Here is a 10,844-nt window from a genome sequence, read left to right as displayed (position 1 = left end):
GTACAGAGTCTCCCCTTGTACAGAGTCTCCCCGTGTACAGAATCTCCCCTTGTACAGAATCTCCCCTTGTACAGAATCTCCCCATGTAAATACACAGAGTTTCCCCTTGGACAGAGTCTCCCCTTGTACAGAGTCTCCCCTTGTACAGAGTCTCCCCTTGTACAGAATTTCCCCATGTACAGAATCTCCCCATGTACAGAATCTCCCCATGTAAATACACAGAGTCTCCCCTTGTAGAGAGTCTCCCCTTGTACAGAATCTCCCCTTGTACACAATCTCCCCATGTAAATACACAGAGTCTCCCCTTGTACAGAATCTCCCCTTGTACAGAATTTCCCCATGTACAGAATCTCCCCATGTACAGAATCTCCCCATGTAAATACACAGAGTCTCCCCTTGTACAGAGTCTCCCCTTGTACAGAATCTCCCCTTGTACAGAATCTCCCCATGTACAGAATTTCCCCATGTACAGAATCTCCCCATGTACAGAATCTCCCCATGTAAATACACAGAGTCTCCCCTTGTACAGAGTCTCCCCTTGTACAGAATCTCCCCTTGTACAGAATCTCCCCATGTACAGAATCTCCCCATGTAAATACACAGAGTCTCCCCTTGTAGAGAGTCTCCCCTTGTACAGAATCTCCCCTTGTACACAATCTCCCCATGTAAATACACAGAGTCTCCCCTTGTACAGAATCTCCCCTTGTACAGAATTTCCCCATGTACAGAATCTCCCCATGTACAGAATCTCCCCATGTACAGAATCTCCCCATGTAAATACACAGAGTCTCCCCTTGTACAGAGTCTACCCTTGTACAGAGTCTCCCTTTGTACAGAATCTCCCCTTGTACAGAATTTCCCCATGTACAGAATCTCCCCATGTACAGAATCTCCCCATGTAAATACACAGAGTCTCCCCTTGTACAGAGTCTCCCCTTGTACAGAATCTCCCCTTGTACAGAATCTCCCCATGTACAGAATGTCCCTTTGTACACAATCTCCCCATGTACAGAACCTCCCCATGTAAATACACAGAGTCTCCCCTTGTACAGAGTCTCCCCTTGTACAGAATCTCCCCTTGTACAGAATCTCCCCTTGTACAGAATCTCCCATTGTACACAATCTCCCCATGTACAGAATCTCCCCATGTAAATATACAGAATCGCCTTTTGTAAATACACAAATCTCCCCTTGCACACAGGGAGAGCCTCCCCTTGTACAGAATCTCCCCTTGTACACAATCTACCCATGTACAGAATCTCCCCATGTAAATGCACAGAATCTCCCCTTGTACAGAATCTTCCCTTGTACAAAGTCTCCCCTTGTACACAATCTCCCCATGTACAGACTCTCTCCATGTAAATACACAGAGTCTCCCCTTGTACAGAGTCTCCCCTTGTACAGAGTCTCCCCTTGTACAGAATCTCCCCATGTACAGAATCTCCCCATGTAAATGCACAGAATCTCCCCTTGTACAGAATCTTCCCTTGTACAAAGTCTCCCCTTGTACACAATCTCCCCATGTACAGAATCTCTCCATGTAAATACACAGAGTCTCCCCTTGTACAGAGTCTCCCCTTCTACAGACTCTCCCCTTGTACAGAATCTCCCCTTGTACAGAATCTCCCCATGTAAATACACAGAGTCTCCCCTTGTACAGAATCTCCCCTTGTACAGAATTTCCCCATGTACAGAATCTCCCCATGTACAAAATCTCCCCATGTAAATACACTGAATCTCCCCTTGAACAGTATCTCCCCTTGTACAGAATCTCCCATTGCACACAATCTCCCCATGTACAGAATCTCCCCATGTAAATACACAGAGTCTCCCCTTGTACAGAGTCTCCCCTTGTACAGAATCTCCACTTGTACAGAATTTCCCCATGTACAGAATCTCCCCATGTACACAATCTCCCCATGTAAATACACTGAATCTCCCCTTGTACAGTATCTCCCCTTGTACAGAATTTCCCCTTGTACACAATCTACCCATGTACAGAATCTCCCCATGTAAATACACAGAGTCTCCCCTTGTACAGAGTCTCCCCTTGTACAGCGTCTCCCCTTGTACAGAATCTCCCCTTGTACACAATCTCCCCATGTACAGAATCTCCCCATGTAAATACACAGAATGTCCCCTTGTAGAGAGTCTCCCCTTGTACAGAATCTCCCCATGTAAATACACAGAGTCTCCCCTTGTACAGAGTCTCCCTTTGTACAGAATCTCCCCTTGTCCAGAATTTCCCCATGTACAGAATCTCCACATGTACAGAATCTCCCCATGTAAATACACTGAATCTCCCCTTGTACAGAATCTCCCCTTGTACAGAATCTCCCCTTGTACAGAATCTCCCCATTTACAGAAACTCCCATGTAAATACACAGAGACTCCCCTTGTACAGAGTCTCCCCTTGTACAGAGTCTCCCCTTGTACAGAATATCCCCTTGTACAGAATTTCCCCATGTACAGAATCTCCCCATGTACAAAATCTCCCCATGGAAATACACTGAATCTCCCCTTGCACAGTATCTCCCCTTGTACAGAATCTCCCATTGTACACAATCTCCCCATGTACAGAATCTCCCCATGTAAATACACAGAGTCTCCCCTTGTACAGAATCTCCCCTTGTACAGAATCTCCCCTTGCACACAATCTCCCCATGTACAGAATCTCTCCATGTAAATACACAGAGTCTCCCCTTGTACAGAGTCTCCCCTTCTACAGACTCTCCCCTTGTACAGAATCTCCCCTTGTACAGAATCTCCCCATGTAAATACACAGAGTCTCCCCTTGTACAGAATCTCCCCTTGTACAGAATTTCCCCATGTACAGAATCTCCCCATGTACAAAATCTCCCCATGTAAATACACTGAATCTCCCCTTGAACAGTATCTCCCCTTGTACAGAATCTCCCATTGCACACAATCTCCCCATGTACAGAATCTCCCCATGTAAATACACAGAGTCTCCCCTTGTACAGAGTCTCCCCTTGTACAGAATCTCCCCTTGTACAGAATTTCCCCATGTACAGAATCTCCCCATGTACACAATCTCCCCATGTAAATACACTGAATCTCCCCTTGTACAGTATCTCCCCTTGTACAGAATTTCCCCTTGTACACAATCTACCCATGTACAGAATCTCCCCATGTAAATACACAGAGTCTCCCCTTGTACAGAGTCTCCCCTTGTACAGCGTCTCCCCTTGTACAGAATCTCCCCTTGTACACAATCTCCCCATGTACAGAATCTCCCCATGTAAATACACAGAATGTCCCCTTGTAGAGAGTCTCCCCTTGTACAGAATCTCCCCATGTAAATACACAGAGTCTCCCCTTGTACAGAGTCTCCCTTTGTACAGAATCTCCCCTTGTCCAGAATTTCCCCATGTACAGAATCTCCACATGTACAGAATCTCCCCATGTAAATACACTGAATCTCCCCTTGTACAGAATCTCCCCTTGTACAGAATCTCCCCTTGTACAGAATCTCCCCATTTACAGAAACTCCCATGTAAATACACAGAGACTCCCCTTGTACAGAGTCTCCCCTTGTACAGAGTCTCCCCTTGTACAGAATATCCCCTTGTACAGAATTTCCCCATGTACAGAATCTCCCCATGTACAAAATCTCCCCATGGAAATACACTGAATCTCCCCTTGCACAGTATCTCCCCTTGTACAGAATCTCCCATTGTACACAATCTCCCCATGTACAGAATCTCCCCATGTAAATACACAGAGTCTCCCCTTGTACAGAATCTCCCCTTGTACAGAATCTCCCCTTGCACACAATCTCCCCATGTACAGAATCTCCCCATGTAAATACACAGAGTCTCCCCTTGTAGAGAGTCTCCCCTTGTACAGAATCTCCCCTTGTACAGAATATCCCCATGTAAATACACAGAATCTCCCCTTGTACAGAGTCTCCCTTTGTACAGAATCTCCCTTTGTACAGAATTTCCCCATGTACAGAATCTCCCCACGTACAGAATCTCCCCATGTAAATACACTGAATCTCCCCTTGTACAGAATCGCCCCTTGTACAGAATCTCCCCTTGTACACATTCTCCCCATGTACAGAATCTCCAATGTAAATACACAGAGTCTCCCCTTGTACAGAGTCTCCCCTTGTACAGAGTCTCCCCTTGTACAGAATCTCCCCTTGTACAGAATCTCCCCATGTAAATACACAGAGTCTCCCCTTGTACAGAGTCTCCCCTTGTACAGAATCTCCCCTTGTACAGAATCTCCCCTTGTACACAATCAGCCCATGTACAGAATCTCCCCATGGAAATACACAGAGTCTCCCCTTGTACAGAGTCTCCCCTTGTACAGAATCTCCCCATTTACAGAAACTCCCATGTAAATACACAGAGACTCCCCTTGTACAGAGTCTCCCCTTGTACAGAGTCTCCCCTTGTACAGAATATCCCCTTGTACAGAATTTCCCCATGTACAGAGTCTCCCCATGTACAAAATCTCCCCATGTAAATACACTGAATCTCCCCTTGCACAGTATCTCCCCTTGTACAGAATCTCCCATTGTACACAATCTCCCCATGTACAGAATCTCCCCATGTAAATACACAGAGTCTCCCCTTGTACAGAATCTCCCCTTGTACAGAATCTCCCCTTGCACACAATCTCCCCATGTACAGAATCTCCCCATGTAAATACACAGAGTCTCCCCTTGTAGAGAGTCTCCCCTTGTACAGAGTCTCCCCTTGTACAGAATGTCCCCTTGTACAGAATCTTCCCTTGTACAGAATCTCCCATTGTACACAATCGCCCCATGGACAGAATGTCCCCATGTAAATACACAGAATCGCCTTTTGTAAATACACAAATCTCCCCTTGCACACAGGGAGTGCCTCTCCTTGTACAGAGTCTCCCCTTGTACAGAATCTCCCCTTGTACAGAATCTCCCCATGTAAATACACAGAGTCTCCCCTTGTACAGAGTCTCCCCTTGTACAGAATCTCCCCTTGTACAGAATTTCCCCATGTACAGAATCTCCCCATGTACAGAATCTCCCCATGTAAATACACTGAATCTCCCCTTGTACAGTATCTCCGCTTGTACAGAATCCCCCCTTGTACACAATCTACCCATGTACAGAATCTCCCCATGTAAATACACAGAGTCTCCCCTTGTACAGAGTCTCCCCTTGTACAGAGTCTCCCCTTGTACAGAATCTCCCCTTGGACACAATCTCCCCATGTACAGAATCTCCCCATGTAAATAGACAGAATCTCCCCTTGTGCAGAATCTCCCCTTGTACCCAATCACCCCATGTACAGAATCTCCCCATGTAAATACACAGAGTCTCCCCTTGTATAGAGTCTCCCCTTGTACAAAATCTCGCCATGTACAGAATCTCCCCATGTAAATACACAGAGTCTCCCCTTGTACAGAGTCTCCCCTTGTACAGAGTCTCCCCTTGTACAGAATGTCCCCTTGTACAGAATCTTCCCTTGTACAGAATCTCCCATTGTACACAATCGCCACATGTACAGAATCTCCCCATGTAAATACACAGAATCGCCTTTTGTGAATACACAAATCTCCCCTTGCACACAGGGAGTGCCTCTCCTTGTACAGAGTCTCCCCTTGTACAGAATCCCCCGTGTACAGAATCTCCCCATGTACAGAATCTCCCCATGTAAATGCACAGAATCTCCCCTTGTACAGAATCTTCCCTTGTACAAAGTCTCCCCTTGTACACAATCTCCCCATGTACAGAATCTCCCCATGTAAATACACAGAGTCTCCCCTTGTACAGAGTCTCCCCTTGTACAGAGTCTCCCCTTGTACAGAATCTTCCCTTGTACAGAATCTCCCCTTGTAAATACACAGAGTCTCCCCTTGTACAGAGTCTCCCCTTGTACAGAGTCTCCCCTTGTACAGAATCTCCCCTTGTACACAATCTCCCCATGTACACAATCTCCCATTGAACACAGTCTCCCCTTGTAAATACACAGAGTCTCCACTTGTACAGAGTCTCCCCTTGTACAGAGTCTCCCCGTGTACAGAATCTCCCCTTGGACAGAATCTCCCCTTGTACAGAATCTCCCCATGTAAATACACAGAATCTCCTCTTGTAAATACACAAATCTCCCCTTGCACACAGGGAGAGTCTCCCCTTGTACAGAGTCTCCCCTTGTACAGAGTCTACCCTTGTACAGAATCTCCCCTGTACAGAATCTCCCCTTGTACACAATCTCCCCATGTACAGAATCTCCCCATGTAAATACACAGAGTCTCCCCTTGTACAGAATCTCGCCTTGTACAGAATCTCCCCTTGTTCACAATCTCCCCATGTACAGAATCTCCCCATGTAAATACACAGAGTCTCCCCTTGTAGAGAGTCTCCCCTTGTACAGAATCTCCCCTTGTACAGAATCTCCCCATGTACATACACAGAGTCTCCCCTTGTACAGAGTCTCCCCTTGTACAGAATCTCCCCATGTACAGAATGTACCTTTGTACACAATCTCGCCATGTACAGAATCTCCCCATGTAAATACACAGAGTCTCCCCTTGTACAGAGTCTCCCCTTGTACAGAGTCTCCCCTTGTACAGAATGTCCCCTTGTACAGAATCTTCCCTTGTACAGAATCTCCCATTGTACACAATCGCCCCATGGACAGAATGTCCCCATGTAAATACACAGAATCGACTTTTGTAAATACACAAATCTCCCCTTGCACACAGGGAGTGCCTCTCCTTGTACAGAGTCTCCCCTTGTACAGAATCTCCCCTTGTACAGAATCTCCCCATGTAAATACACAGAGTCTCCCCTTGTACAGAGTCTCCCCTTGTACAGAATCTCCCCTTGGACAGAATTTCCCCATGTACAGAATCTCCCCATGTACAGAATCTCCCCATGTAAATACACTGAATCTCCCCTTGTACAGTATCTCCGCTTGTACAGAATCCCCCCTTGTACACAATCTACCCATGTACAGAATCTCCCCATGTAAATACACAGAGTCTCCCCTTGTACAGAGTCTCCCCTTGTACAGAGTCTCCCCTTGTACAGAATCTCCCCTTGGACACAATCTCCCCATGTACAGAATCTCCCCATGTAAATAGACAGAATCTCCCCTTGTGCAGAATCTCCCCTTGTACCCAATCACCCCATGTACAGAATCTCCCCATGTAAATACACAGAGTCTCCCCTTGTATAGAGTCTCCCCTTGTACAAAATCTCGCCATGTACAGAATCTCCCCATGTAAATACACAGAGTCTCCCCTTGTACAGAGTCTCCCCTTGTACAGAGTCTCCCCTTGTACAGAATGTCCCCTTGTACAGAATCTTCCCTTGTACAGAATCTCCCATTGTACACAATCGCCACATGTACAGAATCTCCCCATGTAAATACACAGAATCGCCTTTTGTGAATACACAAATCTCCCCTTGCACACAGGGAGTGCCTCTCCTTGTACAGAGTCTCCCCTTGTACAGAATCCCCCGTGTACAGAATCTCCCCATGTACAGAATCTCCCCATGTAAATGCACAGAATCTCCCCTTGTACAGAATCTTCCCTTGTACAAAGTCTCCCCTTGTACACAATCTCCCCATGTACAGAATCTCCCCATGTAAATACACAGAGTCTCCCCTTGTACAGAGTCTCCCCTTGTACAGAGTCTCCCCTTGTACAGAATCTTCCCTTGTACAGAATCTCCCCTTGTAAATACACAGAGTCTCCCCTTGTACAGAGTCTCCCCTTGTACAGAATCTCCCCTTGTACACAATCTACCCATGTACAGAATCTCCCCATGTAAATACACAGAGTCTCCTCTTGTGCAGAATCTCCCCTTGTACACAATGACCCCATGTACAGAATCTCCCCATGTAAATACACAGAGTCTCCTCTTGTAGAGAGTCTCCCCTTGTACAGAATCTCCCCTTGTACAGAATCTCCCCATGTAAAAACACAGAGTCTCCCCTTGTACAGAGTCTCCCTTTGTACAGAATCTCCCCTTGTACAGAATTTCCCCATGTACAGAATCTCCCCATGTACAGAATCTCCCCATGTAAATACACAGAGTCTCCCCTTGTACAGAGTCTCCCCTTGTACAGAATCTCCCCTTGTACAGAATCTCCCCTTGTACAGAATCTCCCATTGTACACAATCTCCCCATGTGCAGAATCTCCCCATGTAAATATACAGAATCGCCTTTTGTAAATACATACATCTCCCCTTGCACACAGGGAGAGCCTCCCCTTGTACAGAGTTTCCCCTTGTACAGAATCTCCCGTGTACAGAATCTCCCCATGTACAGAATCTCCCCATGTAAATGCACAGAATCTCCCCTTGTACAGAATCTTCCCTTGTACAAAGTCTCCTCTTGTACACAATCTCCCCATGAACAGAATCTCCCCATGTAAATACACAGAGTCTCCCCTTGTACAGAGTCTCCCCTTGTACAGAGTCTCCCCTTGTACAGAATCTCCCCTTGTACAGAATCTCCCCATGTAAATACACAGAGTCTCCCCTTGTACAGAGTCTCCCCTTGTACAGAATCTCCCTTTGTACAGAATTTCCCCATGTACAGAATCTCCCCATGTAAATACACAGAGTCTCCCCTTGTAGAGTGTCTCCCTTTGTACAGAATCTCCCCTTGTACAGAATTTCCCCATGTACAGAATCTCCCCATGTACAGAATCTCCCCATGTAAATCCACAGAGTCTCCCCTTGTACAGAGTCTCCCCTTGTACAGAGTCTCCCCTTGTACAGAATCTCCCCTTGTACAGAATCTCCCCATGTAAATACACAGAGTCTCCCCTTGGACAGAGTCTCCCCTTGTACAGAGTCTCCCCTTGTACAGAATCTCCCCTTGTACACAATCTCCCCATGTACAGAATCTCCCCATGTAAATAGACAGAATCTCCCCTTGTGCAGAATCTCCCCTTGTACCCAATCACCCCATGTACAGAATCTCCCCATGTAAATACACAGAGTCTCCCCTTGTAGAGAGTCTCCCCTTGAACAGAATCTCCCCTTGTCCAGAATCTCCCCATGTAAATACACAGAGTCTCCCCTTGTACAGAGTCTCCCTTTGTACAGAATCTCCCCTTGTACAGAATTTCCCCATGTACAGAATCTCCCCATGTACAGAATCTCCCCATGTAAATACACAGAGTCTCCCCTTGTACAGAGTCTCCCCTTGCACAGAATCTCCCCTTGTACAGAATCGACCCATGTACAGAAAGTCCCTTTGTACACAATTTCCCCATGTACAGAATCTCCCCATGTAAATACACTGAGTCTCCCCTTGTACAGAGTCTCCCCTTGTACAGAATCACCCCTTGTACAGAATCTCCCATTGTATACAATCTCCCCATGTACAGAATCTCCCCATGTAAATATACAGAATCGCCTTTTGTAAATACACAAATCTCCCCTTGCACACAGGGAGAGCCTCCCCTTGTACAGAGTCTCCCCTTGTACAGAATCTCCCGTGTACAGAATCTCCCCATGTACAGAATCTCCCCATGTAAATGCACAGAATCCCCCTTGTACAGAATCTTCCCTTGTACAAAGTCTCCCCTTGTACACAATCTCCCCATGTACAGAATCTCTCCATGTAAATACACAGAGTCTCCCCTTGTACAGAGTCTCCCCTTCTACAGACTCTCCCCTTGGACAGAATCTCCCCTTGTACAGAATCTCCCCATGTAATTACACAGAGTCTCCCCTTGTACAGAATCTCCCCTTGTACAGAATTTCCCCATGTACAGAATCTCCCCATGTACAAAATCTCCCCATGTAAATACACTGAATCTCCCCTTGAACAGTATCTCCCCTTGGACAGAATCTCCCATTGCACACAATCTCCCCATGTACAGAATCTCCCCATGTAAATACACAGAGTCTCCCCCTGTACAGAGTCTCCCCTTGTACAGAATCTCCCCTTGTACTGAATTTACCCATGTACAGAATCTCCCCATGTACACAATCTCCCCATGTAATTACACTGAATCTCCCCTTGTACAGTATCTCCCCTTGTACAGAATTTCCCCTTGTACACAATCTACCCATGTACAGAATCTCCCCATGTAAATACACAGAGTCTCCCCTTGTACAGAGTCTCCCCTTGTACAGAGTCTCCCCTTGTACAGAATCTCCCCTTGTACACAATCTCCCCATGTACAGAATCTCCCCATGTAAATACACAGAATGTCCCCTTGTAGAGAGTCTCCCCTTGTACAGAATCTCCCCATGTAAATACACAGAGTCTCCCCTTGTACAGAGTCTCCCTTTGTACAGAATCTCCCCTTGTACAGAATTTCCCCATGTACAGAATCTCCACATGTACAGAATCTCCCCATGTAAATACACTGAATCTCCCCTTGTACAGAATCTCCCCTTGTACAGAATCTCCCCTTGTACAGAATCTCCCCATTTACAGAAACTCCCATGTAAATACACAGAGACTCCCCTTGTACAGAGTCTCCCCTTGTACAGAGTCTCCCCTTGTACAGAATCTCCCCTTGTACAGAATTTCCCCATGTACAGAATCTCCCCATGTACAAAATCTCCCCATGTAGATACACTGAATCTCCCCTTGCACAGTATCTCCCCTTGTACAGAATCTCCCATTGTACACAATCTCCCCGTGTACAGAATCTCCCCATGTAAATACACAGAGTCTCCCCTTGTAGAGAGTCTCCCCTTGTACAGAATCTCCCCTTGTACAGAATATCCCCATGTAAATACACAGAATCTCCCCTTGTACAGAGTCTCCCTTTGTACAGAATCTCCCTTTGTACAGAATTTCCCCATGTACAGAATCTCCCCACGTACAGAATCTCCCCATGGAAATACAC

This window comes from Mustelus asterias, unplaced genomic scaffold (assembly GCF_964213995.1).
Source record: "Mustelus asterias unplaced genomic scaffold, sMusAst1.hap1.1 HAP1_SCAFFOLD_240, whole genome shotgun sequence".
In the NCBI taxonomy this organism is placed as follows: domain Eukaryota; kingdom Metazoa; phylum Chordata; class Chondrichthyes; order Carcharhiniformes; family Triakidae; genus Mustelus; species Mustelus asterias.
This window is presented reverse-complemented; position numbering follows the sequence as displayed.